Raw genomic sequence first — 18,905 nt, 5'->3', positions numbered from 1 at the left:
GGGCGGGCACCGGCAGGGGGCGGGCACCGGCAGGGGGCGGGCACCGGCAGGGGGCGGGCACCGGCAGGGCAGGCCCGGCGGGAAGGGGCGGGGGGCACACAGCGAGCCAGCGGCAGCAGCTGCCTGGGAGCTGCTTCATTCAGCGCTGAGTGCCTGGAGAACACGCTGCTCCGCCCTCTGGCAGAGATGGGCAGGCAATGTCCTCGCTCTCTCCCCCTCATCTTTCCCCTCCCTTCTCCTCTCCGTCTCCTTCTCCCTCTTCCTCTCCTCCTCTGCTCCTTCCCTGGGCCACTGAGGCATTTTCTCCCAGGCCCTGCCCAGCCCAGCCCAGGCCTCCTTTATGGCAGCTTCTTTGGCTGTAAAGGTTTGCCGACTGTGGTAGCACTGGCCAAGGGAAACATTACTTTGTCACCTAAAAAGGAGCAGGTATGAAACTAATTCCAGAGGGACCCTACAGGCTCGGCATGTGAACCTCATGGCGTTCAACAAGGCCAAATGCAAGGTCCTGCTTGTGGGTCAGGGCAGTTCTGAGCACAGGTACAGGCTGGGTTAAAAATGGATTGAGGGCAGCCCTGAGGAGGACTTGGGGGTGTTGGTGGATGGAAAGCTTGATGTGACCTGGCAAGCTGCGCTTGCAACCCAGAAAGCCAAACATGTCCTGGCCTGTGTCAAAAGCTGCATGGCCAGCAAGGCCAGAGTGGGGATTCTTCCCCTCTACTTTGCTCCCCACCTGGAGTACTACACCCACATCTGGAGCCCCCCACATGAGAAGGCCATGGACCTGTTGGAGTGAGTTCAGAGAAGGGTCACAAAGAAGATCAGAGGGATGGAGCCTCTCTTCTGTGAAGACAGGGTAAGAGAGTTGGGGTTGTTTAGCCAACAGAAGAAAGAGACCTGAAGAAAGAGAAAAAAGAAAGCTCTGGGGAGACCTTGCAGCATCCTTCCAGTACCTAAAGGGGACCTACAATAGAGCTAGAGAGGGACATTTTACAAGGGCATGGGGAATGGCTTAAAGCTGAAAGTAAGTTTAGGTTAGATATAAGGAAGAATTTTACTTTGAGGGTGGTGAGGCACTGGCACAGTTTGCTCAGAGTTGTAGATGGCCCATCCTCTGAAGTATTCAAGGCCTGGCTGGATGGGGCTTTGAGCAATCTGGTCTAGTGGAAAGTGTCCCTGCCTATGGTGGGATGCTTGGAACTGGATGATCTTTAAGGTCCCTTCAAGCCCAAACCATTCTATGATCTTACATCAAAAAATATGTCATTTTGCATGGCAAATCTCCCCATGGTATCTCTCAGAATTCAGTAGCTATTTCCACAAAAGCTGAAAGTGGCACTTGCTGCAGTCTGTGACACCTTCAAAGTGCAGCTCACCATTTGAGTGCCTCACTGTGATGGCTGTGATGGAGTCGCTGTGGGCTTAGTTTGTGATATGTGAGCTATCACATAAGTTCACAATCCTTCAGTATATTTATGCATGCAGTTTGCTCATAAATATTCTCTGCACTTTTGTATCAGAGCTAATGTCAAGGACTCTGAGCTGGGAGCCTGAAGTAATTATTTCTCTAACAAACATAATAATCAGAATTAAGTCTGTCAAGGACACTGTCCTAAAGCAGACAAGCCCTTGCGTGGAAAAGTGATTCAAATTAGTTTGGTGAATGACTGATTTAACCATGTGAGGAAGATCGTGGCTTTTCACGCGGTGTAAGCCCTTAGGGTCACCGTCATGTATTTCTCCAGGCAAAGGAAATAATCCAGGTTTTTTGTCAAATTCCAATCTGGGTTACTTCATCCAGTGTGCTGGAAGTTCCCCTGCAGGTTCAACCACCCTTGTTGCTTCTAATGCAACATAAAGGTACTTTCCCACTTCTCCCACTGCTGTGGTATGCTGTCAATCAGCTCCTTTATTATAACCTGCAGTGTGGAGAGATGAGAAATAAATTCCTGTACAAATTGGTGATACTGGCCTTTGAAAGAGAGCTGCTACTGTGGACACACTTCTGCAAATCTTTTCCAAAGAGATGTGCAGGCACAAAATAAATTCCCAGTGCCAAATCCAGGCCACCTTGTTCCTTTCCTGAGTCTGGCCCAAGTCCAGAGTTAGGGCAGTGGAGTGTGACTGTCAGAAAAGTGAGATGAAGAAACAGTATTTCAATGTGAAGTTGCAACTCTTTGTACAAATGCCTTTGATCTTGTTCTCCCTCCTGCACAGGGGCGAGGCAGCGTGCTGTGAGCATGGTTCCAACAAAGGGAGGCAGAGACTAATCTCAAATCACTCAGCCACTTTATCTTTTCTTCAGTCTACGAACATGCCTAACCAATTTGAGGAGACATCAGCTTCCACCAAGGATATAATCATGGGTAATTGCCTCAGTGCAGAGCAGCTCAGGAGTTGGAGAGCTGTACATGATTTCTGCCTTCTGTGCATGTGGCGAGGCAGGATGGGCAGACTGACAGGTGCTTTCTGTCTGAAACCACCCCAGTTTGGGTGGAGCAGGCTTCACATGGCTTCAGTTGGCAGATTCACTCTGTTTCAAAGCCAGTGGAAGCAAATTAAGCTGCCTGGAGTTTCTACAAATAGATATTAATCTCTGCCTCGATTATGATTAACTCCTTAATGCCATGCTGCCTTACCAGACAATTTGTTAATCATCCATAAGCATGGGTCTCTAACAGCTCACTGCCCCTCCTGCAAACACGCAAGCAGTGACTCTTCTTCCCAAGTCCATGGCTTTTGTCACCACAGGGACTTGACAGAAATGGTACTGTCTCCTTGCCCCAGGACTAGCACAGAGCTCCAGTCAGAGGCAGTATCTGAAGGAGACACCTGCTCCAGGAGAGAGGATATATCCAGTAGAGATGGAGATCTCCATCACAGTTCTTAAAGTGCTTTTAGAATAAAGGCAGTACAGTTTTAGAATAAAGACAGTGTTTGCTCATGCTTCTTTCATGCCTTTGGGAAGTCTGAAGCTGATTCCCTGAACAAAATAGAGTTAAGAAATGGTTGAGATTTTCAGTAACTGGACAGGAGCCAGAATGTGTCTATACAAGCTGAAATTGTATCATTAGACGTGATTAATGTTGTTCTTGCATTGGTTGGAAAGGAATCACTTAGGTAACTACTTTATCCCCAGTTCAGGCAGCACAACATGTTAAGTGATTTTGTTCTTATATCTGTAATTTTGCAACCTTTCCGTTTGCTTATGCCGGCAGTTTACTCATAGTCTCCCTCTCTCCTCAGTTTTGGGCAGAAAGATGGATATAAAAAAGACATAGGTAATAAATGGTGCACTGTCAGAATGAAGCACACATGCTCAGATCAGCAAACTCCTGTTCAGCTGCTCTCTGTTTCTGAAGGTTTCTAAATACCGTAAGTGCCTTGTTTTTTGGCATGCTCCAGCAGGTAGAGTTGTCACAATGCCCAGGGAGCCTGAGGTTCAGCTGTCTCCCACAAAATACATGGCCATAGCACTTTCTCTCGTGCTGAGTCTCATGACTTCACATCCCACTGGTCTGCAGAGGTGTGACAATTCTGCAGCACAGTGATGAAGGTGCTCATGTGGCAGAGAAGGGAGAGAACCAGGAAGCTGAATTATCACCACCCTTGTCCAGGCACACAAATATATGCACATAATCATGTCATGTACCAGTCCTTAAATGTATAACCAGTGCTTAGAGAAAAGACAGAATCTTAGACAGAATCCCTAAGACATGCAAGACATGCTGATCTCTGAGACCAGGGCACATCCCTTCAATCTCTTGCTTTGCTGTTTTATTTATGTTCATTCTTCCTCAGTGTCCCCACCTCAGGAGGGAGTGTAAATGCTACCTGGCAAGAGAGATGCAGTGTTTAAAACCACCCTGCACCTTGTCCTAGCTTTACATGCCCATGTAAAAGTTGTTCTCCCTCTCTTTTACAAGTTTCCTTTAGCTACTGGAAAGCCCCAGTGAGATGTTCCTGGAGCCTTCTCCAGGCTGAGCTTCTCCGAGCTCTCTCAGCCTTTCCTCCAAGCAGATGTGCTTCAGCATTCTGATCACATTCATGGCCCTCCTCTAGACCTGCTCCAACAGATCTTGTCAAACCACTCTATGATTCTATGATTTTTACTTCTGTTATTTCACCTCAGCGGCACCAAACTGCATAAATCACGTTTGTTCCTCTGATAAATAGTGCAGACAGCACTCCTGTTGAGCATGACTCCTTTCCAGCACCTAGTGCAACCTGCTCATTGGTGGCACCAGTCTGACCACATCACTCTTTTTGTGTTTGTACAGGTCACTCTCCCTCACACACGAACACGCAACACATTCTGCATCAGCAAGTCTGGTAAACTGAATCTTCCCTTCTCTAATCTGCTGAATAAAAGTGGATTGTAGAATGGCACTGTAACTTCCTTTACCTGCAAGAGCTTAATAGCTCTAAATGTGTTAATAGCGTCATTTTTATGTGACATGAAGGAGGGAAACAATGCTCTCACCTGTTACAAATGTGTGAATCTTGTAAACAATGTGGACACGTGCCCACCAAGTGGCACATGATGACAGGACTTGGCCAGTCCATTAAATGATTCACTGACAACCACTTGAAACCTGAACTGAGAAACTGAGCCTTGGTTTCAGCATGAAGGTCTAGCACTTTTGATCTACCCTGGAAAATGTGTCAGAGAATACATAGATAAGGAGATTCTGTACCTCTGTCTGTCTAAACAATTGATTGATAATATCACAACTCTGTGTGTTGGTCTGCTTCTGGCTCAAATCATCTGGGGTTTTGCTGTGTGTTTGAGTGTGGACAACATGAAACCAAATTTAGACACGTTGCAACAGCTCTGTTTGCAGGTTTTAGGCCTCTGGGAACTTTCAACCTTCTTGATCACCATGGTCATGTTCAAAAAACACTCAGGTCATGGGACCTGCAACCTGGGCACTGGCAACAAAACCACGTGCTACCAAAGGAGGCAGAGAAGCCACTCTGTCTGTCACAACATTTCTGTCATCCTTTCCTCTATGGGAGAAGTGATTTTGTTTACACAAAAGGAAGTAATTCCATTTTATAGAACAATGAAAGCTGATCTGTTTACAAAATTTACTCCTAAACATCAAACTCACCATACCATTGAGTCTTCTACATTTCTTATTAAAAACTCAGTGTAAGCTGTTTCAGGAAAATATCCATTGAAAAAGGCTAAAATCATCTATAAGGGCAGGTGAATGGAATATTTAGAGCTTACAAGACAATTAAAATGCAGATGGCCCAAATATTATATAGGAATGGTCTAAAATAGTAGCAGTGGAGGCAGGCTTCTCAAAGGACCTGAAGGGAACTGGGAGCCCAGTTGTCTTAAAAATGAATAGGAATGGGGAAAATTTGGAAATCTCTATTTAAAAATCCATGTTTTCTCTCTTATTTTCAAATAAATATTTTTTTTTCTGTTGTCAGCTCATAAACTATGATCAGCTCCAAAATAAACAAATTAACAAGAGACATACAAATGTCTGTAAGACTGAATTTCAGCCTTATCCATGTGAAATGCTGTGCCCTTATTTCAAATTCTTCATCCAACATTGCTTCAGTTTAATGCCAAAAGGGACATAAGACAGTTCAATAATGACTGGCTACTGGAACCTTCTAGGAATTTTTCCAGATTTCCAATTGAATTTGTAAATGTTGGGGCTGAGAATCTTAAAAGTCTCCCTAAGACCACCAGACCATCTGCACTAATATTTACAGCTGCTCTTTCCAAAAACCAGTGCACCTTTATAGGCACAAGGTCTAATTGGCCCTGTCCACTGGGGAAACAAGCTGAGAGCAGATGCTTATAGATTGCCAGATAATAATAGACAAAGCTAAGGTTGCTTTCCAAAAAACTGAGAAAAATATAAATTCAGATATCAGCCAGCCACCTTATCAAAAACAAAGTTGTGATCCTCAACAAAATTTTACATGGGATGACCCACCAATCAATTTTAGAGTTGTTGTAGCTTTACATAGAAAATTATTATTTTTCCTACACAATAACTAACCTCTTACTTGCAAAATGCTGTCACAAGGGCAAAGTTCTCCCTGTTTGCCACTGATATGGAAAGGCTCAAGCTTCTCTCATGGTTTGAATAAGCAAATCAAAATGTAAAAAAGAAATCAGAACAAATCAAAAATTAGCAAAATGCCCAAAGGAGATAATTAATACCTAGAAGTTAACTTTAGAAGCTACTATTCTGGATGTTGTACTCAAACTAGAAATCAGACTGCCTCTTCCAGACCAGTTTCAAAAGGGTAAGATCCGTGAGATTCTTTTGAGATATTTTTAGGAGAGCCCTTGAAAGTCCTAGAACTTTTCTACCAGAAAGATAAAATTTCTTGGTACAAGAGTATTAATAAATATTAATCCTTTGTACCTTCTGATTAAGTCCCATAGCTAGTTATTGTTTACCTGGATATATTTAGGATAAATTTCAAAAAACTCCAGAGCATGGTAAGCTGGAGCTGAACTTTTGGGTCTTCCTAGTGAAAAGTGTTTCTAAACCCTGTCTTTTAACTATTTTGTGTCATAAGAGAAAAATCAACAGAGTGGGATAGGTCTGTTGGTAGTCTGTTATAGCTGCAGAAGGCTGGCTTGTGGGCCTTTCTAATAACAAGTTCGCACCTAAGGTTGCTTGTACCTATACCAGGTGATATCAGTGCCAGCAAGTGTTGGTAGCCTTTCTGAATGCTGCTGTTCATTCTTTTATGTGCTCTCCCCTACTAACTGTAATGTCTATGGCAGGGGGTCTCAGTGGGTTCTGGGGGATTTTTTTTTTTTTTAATGAATGAATGGGAAATTCCATCCATAAGATTGGTTAAGCTCCATGGAGTGGAAAGCAAGGAACCAAAGTAAAGAGCTCCTGTGCTGTGTCCATGGCTGCAGGATTAATTTACAGTTACATTATGGAGCTCTGGCTGAAGAAAGCAGGGTCACATCATCTCTGGAGAAGGAGATTTTAATGAACCATTGAGCTGCTGTCCATAAAATGTAGTCAGAGGGGGTTTTGCAATTCACTTTCACTGGGAAGAGGCCTGCAAGAAGCTGCAGGGGCCACAAATGCAGAATCACTTACATGCTAACCCACAGGAGTTAGCAGTGCTGTGCTTCCTGGCAGCCTGGTTGAAGTAGGCTTTCTCAGCTGCTGGGGAGCACTGTAGAGGTGGCTGTGCTAGAATCCAGCAATGTCACCAGCTCTCAGGGATGCAAGCCTAAAAATTCAAGCAAGAAGTTTTCAGTTCTGTGCTTTACACCCCATCGATCTCAGCCTTTTCAGCTCTTAGAGAAAAAAATTATCCCAGCCTTACGGCTTATGACTTTAAACAGCAGAGGACAAGTGACTTGTTATAATTTTCCCAGTGAAGGCACTGAAACCAAATCTTTTCAGTTCTTCCTTTGTTTTACAGGCCTTCTGTGCCCAAGGTCTGTTGGAGGCTAATGACTGAGCCCCTTCCCTACAGAATAAATGGAGACTCATCCCTCCTTCCTGACAATTCCTGATCCTCAGTGTCACCCCCAGCTTGTTCCAGGAGAGGAAATCCCAGGCCTTTGTGAGCTTCTCTGGGACAAGAGGTCTCAGCAAAGTGTTGGATCATGAGGCCCAGATCTCTATATGAGAACTCAAGCTGACCCCAACTCAGCAGTATGGAAAAAAAGCTGTGAAGTCTGAGCAGCATTTTCTTCCCACCTTAAGATGATACAGTATTTAGAACAAGCAAAGAGGTTTTGCTTAGTTTTGTTTCAGTTTATTTTCTCCTGTTAATTCTTCAAAAGAGTAAGCATTTAAGAAGTTGAAAGAGTGATATAAAGTCTCACTATAAAGGCTGAGTTTGGCAGTATTGACATTTTATTCATTAAAAAATAACATTATTTGTTGTGGCATGCCAGAGGCAAGACTGTAGTGTTAAGTCTTACAGTCTTGAAATCTGAGATCACTAACATTGATCCATGAATTAAGGGAAAATGAGTCAGACATATAGACTGCTTAACCTCTCTCAGGCAATCTGCATGTTTCCCAAATTGGTACCAAATTTCAAAGCTTCTAATTCTTGCAGAAGCCCTAAAATCCATTAAAGATACTGTTCTGCCAAAAGCTGTTGGCTGGATCCTGTTAGTCTTTCTATGTTCATCTCCACACACACACAAACACACAAAATATAATTTGTGCACAGCACCTCTGACTGTGAAGCCAGGGGATTTTTCCTGTGAGTAGACTGTAGTTTATTGCACAGGCTGATCCCTGACCTTGACAATAACAACACTAGTGTTTTCTTGGCTCTGTACAGGATTTATAAGGCTTCCTTGTTTAGTGCTTTCCCCAAGCCAAACCCTGCTAAGCCTGAACAACACCCTCATGATTCATCATCCCCCCATGCAGTAGCAATGTGTTGCTCAGTTACCAGAACAAACCAACATCTGCCACGCCGCAACTTCCAAGACAGCCCGAGTAATCACTGCTGTGCCATAAACTGGGAGGGGAGTGACAACACTTGCACTGCTAATGCCACAAGGATTGTTATTCTGGCATCCTTGGGCCACTGGACCACTGCTGCTGATCACAGAGGGGTAGGCTTCAACCTCTCTAGCTTAAAGAGCTTGAACTTTTAACCAGGTCTGCAAAAACAAGTGATGCTGGTTTCTGCTAGAACATACACAATTCCCAAACAGTTTTCAGGCTGCTCCCTCCAGAAAAGTTGAAATATTGAAAATATTCTTGCTATTTTGAATATGCTCCTAATGAAATAATTTTCAGCTATCACAATTGCTCTCTCTAAAACATGGGAAAGGACATAAGAGGCAGTATTGCTTCACCTGCTTCAATTGGTGTCTGACATAAGCAAATTGGGATGAGAGGACAGAGAGGACTAAGAGGAAGGCAGGCAGCTTCTTCCTTTCTTTTCAAATCAGGGTGTTGGTTTTGTTGCCTTGGGTGTTGCGTTTGAGGAGTGGCATCCTGAGGAACAACAGGCCGAGATTGTTTGCCAGCTTTAGAAATCAGTTAAATTGAAAAAACATCCACAGTTTCAGTGTACCTTTCAAATATGCATCCTTTTAACAACCCTGCAAAAGGTGGCTGTCCCTATTTTACATAGAAACATGTTTGGAGGAGGTAAGTGACAGTGGAAGATTCCAGCACTGTTCCTGCACTCACTCAGTTATTGGACATGCTTTTCTGTTCATCCTTCATATCCTTATGTAGGCAAAATTGAGGTTCCCACTCAAAATAATAGCTAAGGTCAAGCCCCCATGGGTTCCCTTTCCTCCTAAACCCTCACCACAACAAACTGCTGAAAGATGATGACTTTCCTGAAGCAAACTATAACACTGAAATCCCAGATTGCACATTTAGCTCACTAAAATCTTTCCCCACAGTACACCCACATGAATCAAACTGCAGCAGTAACAAGATGCAACTGAAAAATAACATTAAGAGCAAATTTGGAACTTTCGCGTTTCACATCAGGATTAGCTGCCATTTCATCCTCTTCTTGAACTGCTCCCTCAATGTCACATTTTTCTTAGAAAAGACTCTCAGGATGGCCTCCTCATCAGCATCCTCATCAGTCTCTTCTTCTGTAGCTCACTTACTGACCTGAGCAGTCACAGTCACTCTGCATTTTCTGGAGGAAAGTAAAAAAAAAGAAACCAAAAAAAACCTCCCAATCCTTTTTTTTGTTTTCTGTGTGGTTTCAGGGCTTTCTTCACTAAGACACCTAGGAAAAGTCATTTTTTGGAAGGACAAGTTGTTCTGAGTTTCTGGTCTCAGAGGACTTCAAGTGTAATGAGACAATAGCAGATGAAAATGTAGATTAATATTAACTAATTGAAACTGGAATGACTCTTGTCTAGAGCATGTGCATTTGTCCTTTGATCCCCCATCTTTCTTGATTGATAGCTGAAAGATTTCCAGTCAGAGCAGCTGATAATTACTCAGTCCACTTTTTAGTCTAGGGTAGCTTGAAAAAGCTTTAACATTAATAAAAAGCTGTAACATTTATAAGTCCTGAAGAGCTATGAGCAAGAGCTTATGTGAGAAATGGCTCCTTGTTTGTACTGCTATAAAAGCTTCTACTAAATTAGTAACATTTCAACATATATAATTTGCTAATTGTACAATTAATAGTCTTCCCTTTGCTTGTAATCCATCTTGTACTACACAGGGAGCAAAGGAAATGTCATGGATTCCACCCTGGACTGAAGAAGAAGCCAGTACTTCACAACATATTATCTTCAGCAGTAGCAGCCGTGTCGGTCAGAAATTGGTCATGTTGCAACACCTCCTGCTCCAAAGAAAGAGGAAGACCTGGATTCAGCTTTGTCCCTGGATTCAGCTTTGTGTCCCCAACAGCCTTGTCCCAAGACTTATCCCCATGTAGACCTAAGGATGTGCCAGGTGCAAGCAGTGCAGATGGTGCTGAGCACGGCTTCGCTTTAAGGCAGTGTCTGAGCTACACAAAGAGGCTGCAGCCCCACTGACAGAGCTCGAGGTTTGGTCCTCACTCTTCAAATGGACAGGGCATTCACTGTCCCTCCAGGATGGACATTTCTTCTACCTTTTCATTTCTTTACATGTTCATTGCAGTTGCAAGAATATTTATATTTTCCGCATTTACTCACTTTTTCCTCTACAGAAGCTCCTTAATGAAAACCAAGTCATGATTATTCATCAGAATCAAAACTTCCATAAAATATCCCTAAAAATTCCATTTATTGACAGTGGTCAATGAAGAAATTTCTTTTCTACTTTTTATGTTTTAATGTTTATATATTTCCATCTGTTATGAGATAAATCAAAAAAAAGCTATAGGAAAAGTTATTTAGAAACATAAACTAAGGATTTACTGAAGTGATTTTCATAAATCCTCTTTTTTATGAAATATTTAATCTCATTAAGCATTGCTTTTGTTGTTCCACAAGGATAAAAGGAATATTATAATTAAGCGCCTAAGTTTTCAAATGGAGTGTTACAGTCTTATTTTGTCCAGATCTGCTTTTTCCAGTGGGAAAGGTTTCCATATGATTTTTTTTTCATTTTCTGTTTTAATGGCCATACAGGCTCTTATCAGCTGCAAAAACAAACAAGAAAACTGCAATGCCTAGAAACAGAAGCAGGCTGGTAAAAGTTTAATACAAGCCCATAAATCTCTAATTATATAAATTATATTTGTTGATAAAAACACATTCTGTTAGTCACAGTTGATGGAATAAGGACTATTAAAGTTAAAAGGAAACTCTTTATTACACAGAGGTAGAGAGAAACATCCTTTTAACATCCTATAGGAAATACTAAATTATTATTATTATTACAATGGGCAAAGTTGTTGCTTTAAGTGGCACTCATGAGATTATGGTCTTTCCTTAATTTAAACCCACATGAAAAGAATGGATGCTGCAGAGTTGTGAGCAAATGAGCATGCAAATGAGGAGGAGGAGGAGACAATGTCAGAGGAAGATCTGTGTGTTGGGTAAGAGATGTTTCCTGCACAGCTGCAACCTACTGACCAAGTAACATAACCCATGAGGGGAGGAAGACCTGCTCAGATGCGATAAATCAGAGGGCTCTTAGCAGCTACATGCACCTTTCTTCCTCGTTAAAGCAGGTGCTGCCAGCCTCCATCACAAGTCTAACCACAAGTTTCTTCTGTGCCATTTGGCATTCAGAACAGTTTATTGGTCATTTAAAGCTGCCAGGAAATTTCTATTGGCAAACTTTTGGAGATGAAAATGTAGCTCTTACACATTCTGAATCTGAATCAGAAGTTGCCAACACCTGAAAAAAAATATATACAAACCTTCAGTTTATAAAAACTAGGTTTATAAAGGTTTATAAAATTTTATAAAAACTAGGAGACTGTTCACAAAACTTAAGTGAAGAAGTATATTAAAATATTACTAATTGTAGAGTTTTGATGTTCTATCTTTCAAAAGATCAAATTACTGAATAGCATTGGTTTCTAGGTGCAGTATCTGGGTCACATAAGATGAGGTAAGGGTAAAGAGAGGAGTCCTACAGAGAAGACTGTCTAACACCTAGGTACGATTAGGAAAACAAACTTGTAAAATAATATCTCTTGCTGATACATCCAGCCTAGCACTTCACTCTAGACAGTCACAGCTGGCTGACAATAAGAATAGCATCCAGACTGAAGCATTGCAGTTTTTCCACTGCTTTGCTGCCTTGTCTGTTTCCCCTCACCTTTTGTTCCCACTACATTTCCATTCCACCCACTGTCCATTTTTCCTTTTGGCTTTAAATACACAGTCAGTAAGTCTAGAAGAGAAAATCAATTAGGTGATGAAGCTGAGTAGCTGCTAGTTGTGGCATAAAAGTAATTTCTCCAGGTTGCTGTCTACTACTGATCGTCACAGAATGGTCCTTCCTGGCCTCCTCCCCCTGTTTGTAGGATGTTTGCAATCTCTCCTGGGAAGGGTACAACTTTAATTGGAAATTAGGGCACGAGGGCGGAGGCTCCTAAAACATAATTATAAAGCACCCTGCTATGTCCCAGCACAGCCATGGGAAAGCAGCCTGTAAATTTAATTTCGGTGCCGTGATGGCTTCTCTGCCAACTGTCTCAATGCCCTCAAGCGATTGCAGAGGAGCTGCTCCCAGCACCAAGCACACTGGATGACTGTGCCTCCTGTCTCCTTGCCAAGGAGGTTTGGAGCAGCCCAGCCCTAGCCCGAGGGGCATTTTCTACCCAAGAACTGATACTGAATGTCTCATCACCAGCGTCTCAGCCCAGGGTTTTCTGCCGATTCAGCTCCTTAGGACAGCACAGTGTATTTCTTAATCTCTTGCGACAGTAGAAATGCACTGGCTGCCCTAAAGCTGGAAGAGAGGCTTTCTGTTGCCCAGACTAACTGCTTCATGCTGAGCTTAATTTCATGTGAGTAGATGTTCTAGATGCCTACTATTTGCATCTATATAGTATTTTGTCAGTCCCAGAGCCTGATGGGAATTGTCCTTTGAGGGATATTAATTCATGTAATTTTTGTTTGCAAGAGGTGGATAATACTCCTACTTCCCATAGCCATGGGGGAAGAAGGAAGCACGATGATAAAACTCTGTGAGACTGACAACACAAGCACTTCATTTTTGAACATCCCTTGCATGTTAGTTCATTCATTTTTTTATTGCTAGGCCAGCCTACATTTTCATTATATTAATACAGATAAAATGAAGCACCCTTATATTAGAAAACTAAAATACCTGTAGATCTGTAGTAAGGCACAGGTCACATTTTCAGTGGCAAGAACATAAGGCGGAGGCAATGTGTTATTTTACATTTTTCTGCCTTCAAAATGTTTTTCACAGGCTGTCAAGAAGTCTTTGTGTTTGTGTTTGACTTGGCAGGGACTCTCAAAACCAGGAGAGTAAACGCGGAGGAGCCCTGGTACAAGCCCAGTCATCTGTAACTTGGCTTAGTCCTCTGTGATCTCTCATCTGATAACCTTCAAAGCCTCTGTTTGGATGGTGACTTGAAAGAATCTCTTTGGATTACATTAGCTTTACATTAGCTGTACTACTGTTTTTAATAGCAAAGCAGCTACTGTATTTACAATAGAACCAGGCCAGTTCTGGGGCAAATAGTTTACTCACTACAAATCAAATCAGATCTCAGCTTCTCAGATCTCTTTAAACCTTCAAATTTGTGATTTATTACTATTTTCATGCACTAGAAAATAAAAATTAAATGTCCAAAATGTCATGCCTACATGCTTTGGAAAAAAGTCCAAATTTTTCATTTCAAAATTTTATTATTCTAAAATTTGGGGAAAAATACAGCAGGAAAAGGAAGCTGAAATAGGTATTTTGTTTTGGGATGATGTTCATGAAAATAAGCTAAATTTTAAAAAAATTCCCTAAAGAATCGATCATTCAAGGCAAACAATATCACACTTCTGAGTTTTTTTATGCAGTAAGCTACAAACACAGCTCAGACTGAAGCTGCTTTGATGATATAAGGTTGATGAATATTATGCCAAATTTCCAATATTAATCCAAGCTGGTACACCAGCTGTAGCAATGTTTACTACATTAGTACAAAGCGTTCTTTTCCAAAACACACACTGTATATGATCTGTGTAATCTTCTGTGTAAACAAATATTATATAGAGGAGGTGATAGTCCACTACGATGCCTGAAGCCACCTTTCCTCCTCAGAACTATTCTGGTTTGATTCTTTGTGTTAGTTACACTCCTGTTGCTGATTCCAGAGCAAGCTTTGAGTTGCTTCAGCAGGAGGAGGTGGAAATGTATGTGGAGAAGAATTCTTTCCACTTTCTTTGAACCTTTAAAGGACTCATTCCTGCAAGCACCACGGTTCCCAAGTGCCCTCAGGAGCTTGGGAAGTGAAGGCAGAACATGTCATTTCAAGTTCAGCACTGCAAAAAAGAGGTTTAGCAATGAGTTCTTGTGTCCTTACTTGTGTTTACTGTGCAGATGGAGAACCAAAAAAGTTTGTTTAAACCTTTTTTTTTTTTTTGCAATGCTCCCCCATGCTGGCTTTGATGCTCTTTAGGCATGCACTGTCACAGAAATGAGCAAGGCTCCCCTCCAGCCTGCTCACACAGCCAGGGTGAGGAGTGCTCCAATTCTGGCTGCTGCATGGCCAGCTGAGAATAGTTGTGCTCTAGGCTGGGCAAGAGAAAGGAGAGACTTAAAGGATGCCCAAGACACTTCTGGGGATGACAGTAATTACCCTTTGTGGCAGTCATGGGAAATGAGGCAGCAGCTGAGACAGGAGCACAGATTTGGAACGCAGTCTGCTGCTTGGGGAAGGATGGTTTTAAAGGAACTGAGCAGACAAAATGAAAGTTTTTGCGGTTGAAACAAGAAGTTGTGCTGGAGGAAGCTCAGCATTGTCACTCAGAGGTGACAGTACTGCCCCTGGATATTGCCATAGGCAGTGCCAAAAGTTTAGGTGCTCTTGTTGTCTGGCCAGCAATACGTGTTGGATGGAGATCAGAGGCTAACCCTCAGACAGTTTTCCAGAGCAGCCCCCTATGACAGATGGATGGCAAAGCAGAGCTGGAATAAGATAATGAACAAGATGATAAGCAATTTTCTCTGCTAGCCAGAGACAGCACTTGGTGACTCAGGAGATCCTCACCTGTGCTGTGACCCAGGGCAAACGGTAAAGTTTCACCTCTTTGTACACATCATCCTGTTACTAACACAGAGTATTTCTTGGTGTCAAAGCATCAGGCCTAACAATAATGAACATAAATAGGTGTGTCTATTCCCTCCCTTTTTCTGTGTATTATACATGGGAGTATTTTAAGGAAGGTTGTAAATCTTGACACAGTAAATCCTTGTTTGCAAAATTCTTGGGCTAACCACTATGAGTCTCCAAATCTCTAACCTTCCTCTGCTCCCACACAAAAACAGATGAAAAAGGTGGCAGTTTCAACTTGCTAGGAACTTGTTTGGGACTGTAGGATAAAGCAGAAGGAAATTTTCCTCTTGGGTGGGCAACCATCCCATCCTGCCATGAAGATACCAGCCATGTCACACAAGGGCCAAATGAGGCCTTTGGGCTTCTGCTTTCAACGTCCTTTCCCTGGGTACTGTAGGAGGCAGACACGATGGGCAGCTCCTCCTTCTGCATACGGTGCATTTCAAAACCAGTGCCCAGAAAATGTATAGATGCTACTGAAAAACTGCAAGGCAACAGAAACTACACACTCACATGAAGGAGGGGGCTGCAAAGATAATTTGGCTGCTAGTCACCCCAAGCCATTTTGCTGTCAGGACTGCAAGTAGATTTTGGGATACTGTTTTTGTACTGGACTGGGTTTTTCTCTTGAACCTCAGTTCTTGCTTCTCTCTTCTTTTGAGGGTTAATTCTAAAACAGCCCTAGAAAATCTCCATTATTCTAATTTTCCTAATGTCAGCAGGATTTTATTACTTCAAGTCTTTTTATTTAAGAAGAAAAGAAGAAGGGTTAAGGGATAAAAGCCTAGTTGCACTAATATTTTGTATAAGCTTCAGATATGAGCCTGTATGTGCTTGTCAAGACAGGGTGTGATAGAATCAGGACAGCTTATGAAAAAAGCAGTAAGGCTTTACAGAAGTGAAGTGAGAATTCCATATAGGAAAATATAAGAATGAAAAACTGGAAATAACAGTGCAGCCCCAACTGTGATTTACACAATTTTGGTCCATCCTCGTTTGCACTGAGGTCAACTATGGACTAAATTCTGATACTTTGTAATTATATATACTATATATATACATATATACATATATATACATATATATATATATATACACATATATACATATATATATATAAATACATAAAACTATGTACTATTGTGATACTATGTTCATGTAAATACTTTATGAAATATTTTTCCTTCATTTTTCATGTTTGCATTTTACTTGTTGTTCTCCTGTGAGGGCAAGGTTCTAGGGCACCAGTTACTTTGTAAGAAATGGGGACCTGAGCATGTAAGCCAGGTCTACAGCCAATAATTAAACCTTCTGGGTTTACACTATCTGTGGAAAAATCCTACAGACAACATCTGCCTCTCTGTTTGATCTGCATTTGAACAATCAAGGGCAATTTAAAGTGCTTTTTGATGGATTCTCTATGGATATCTAATATAATTTCCTTTCATTATGATACTAGAGTAGGTTTTCACAAAATTGTTTTTACAAAAAAACAGATGGCTTGGGCAAACTAGGGCACAAGTAAAAGGATGTATCATAAAAGCTACCCAAGAGAGGACAGTTTGATCTAATCTCACCACATTCATCTTAAACAGGAAAACTGTGCAAGTTTGAAATTTTGCAGGTTCCTGTAAATTTTCCTCACTCCCTGCAGTCACATGCAAAATCCTATGATACATCCAGATTTTCACTTTGATAATGAAAAATGAAAAGCAAAATTGAAAAAAAGAACTAATTTGTGCAATCTGTGGAACTAACCACTGTGTGCAGATGAGCATATGAGCTCTAATATGTCAAGTCATTTAAGGAACCATCTATGAAAATAGCTCCATTGGAATCATCTGCAGCCTTAAGGTTATTCAGGTGCTTGTTTGCATTTTGGCACTTAGCACTGAAGAATTTTGCAGATAAAACTGAGGCCCAGACATTCCTATGGAGCTGCACCAAAGCAACAATTCTTTTCTTGAAAACAAAATTTCTGGCAAAAGCAGTATTTTGACAGTGTAGAAAAAGATAAAGGAAGACCAGACTGATTTCATCTCTCTTTCCCCATCAGTCTTTTAAATCTCAGGATTGAATTTCGAATAAGATTCAGAAGGAACTCTTTGTTCATTCAGATCACTATCCTAACAAGAGGGTTCGAATCCCACTTTCTGACAGAGTATGCAACTGGGCCAATCCCTTTTTCCCTTATCACAAGCTTGATTGTTTCATTCTTTTCCTAAACCTGCTTATCTTCAGAACACAGAGAAATCCACTGGATATAGAAATGTTCCAAGATATTGAATTATAAGAAGTAATAACTGTCACACAGCTGAGATGTGCCAAAAGGAAAAATGAACCTTTTCATGTGACCATGTTGTGCATCTAGCAAATGTGATTTAATTATACCCAAATTCTGGTAATCTTACACACATTGACTTGCCCTTTATTTTGGAAATGATATGCCAGCTGTAACTCTTGTTTCTTACCTCATACGCACCAGCATCCTATTTCAGAAGTAAACAGAGCTGCTGAATGGAGGATGCATTAGAGATATTATTAATTCTGAAAACATATAAAATAAAGGGTATGCACTTCAATAATGAAATGTCACATTGACAAAAAACAGATTAATGTTTTGCAAGTGATGTCAACAGGGTCAAAACTTCAGTCTTCTCCTCAGTAGTTCTTACAGCAAAATATGCACAACAAATACAATTGCAAACTAGATCACATTTGAATTATTGATCAAGAAGGATGGATTTTAAGACCAAGTGGCAGGTGCCTGAGAAATGTGAAGTGAATATGGACATATTTGCAGAGAAAATTGAAAAGACTAAGATGTTCAAGCTCTGGCAGAAACACCAGAAATTAAATTGAACATATTAACTTACCAGCAGGAAGTTCTCATTATTTTTGTTTCAGTTTGTACCTGTAGGGCTGACATTCCACTTGTTTTCAACACAATTTCTTCATTGCTTTTCAGCAGTGAAGTTGAATTAGATAAAACAAGTTTGTTGAAGGATGTTTCCCTAATTCTTAATGTTACAGGAATAGTACAAATGCCTTTGGCAGTCATCTTTATTTCTGTTGTTGTAGCAGACTTAATGTTCCCAAAAGTTTCAGACATCTGTTCTTCCTGCACTTTCTTTAGCATTGCCATTGGGCACAATGAAACTTTAAGTCCTTTATTGTGCTGCCCTTAGTGTTTCAGTGTCCTTTTCTCTTACAGACGAGACTTGGATTGAGAACCTTGGCTAAAGGAGATGTCTCCTCTTTCTCTAGCTTCTCCTTCGCTTGAAAACCCAAGCTTTCTGACTGTGACTTAGCTCAAATCAATCTAACAATTTGCTTAGTTAACACTTTAATTGATCTTAAATTAACTAATTTAACAATTTTGTTCAAAATCTAGCAGTTGATAGTTAATAATATAATAAATTGAGGCACATCCTTGGCTCCTGGATTCAGCTTCCTTTTCTGTCAGAACCGATTGTATTTTGCACGCTGTTTTTGCCACGCACCCCTGTTGCAGAATTCACAGGAAACAACACTGGCATCTGTAAAAACAATTTTATCCTTCTTCACACTGTTTTTCTGCTGCAGAGTTCAAGATGTGTTTTTCTAGCAATCTGTGTTGAACTGGCCTGGCATGACTGGAAGCAAACTATCCCGAAGACAGGATTTTACTTGAGTACTAGTACCTGTGCTAATTCTGCTTT

General features: G+C 41.3%; 1 long non-coding RNA gene across 1 annotated transcript; it reads left to right on the top strand.

Moving 5' to 3' along the window:
- Positions 1–108: 108 nt before the first annotated feature.
- On the top strand, positions 109–11,029 carry LOC147654869 (uncharacterized). The gene is made up of 2 exons (XR_015283303.1): positions 109–853; positions 10,183–11,029. It is a non-coding gene; the product is annotated as an uncharacterized LOC147654869 (long non-coding RNA).
- Positions 11,030–18,905: the final 7,876 nt, after the last annotated feature.

The sequence above is a fragment of the Cyanistes caeruleus genome, chromosome 2 (genome assembly GCF_971803275.1).
Source record: "Cyanistes caeruleus chromosome 2, bCyaCae1.hap1.1, whole genome shotgun sequence".
NCBI classification, from domain to species: domain Eukaryota; kingdom Metazoa; phylum Chordata; class Aves; order Passeriformes; family Paridae; genus Cyanistes; species Cyanistes caeruleus.
Note: the sequence above shows the minus strand (reverse complement) of the source record. Positions and strands in the feature narration are given on the sequence as shown.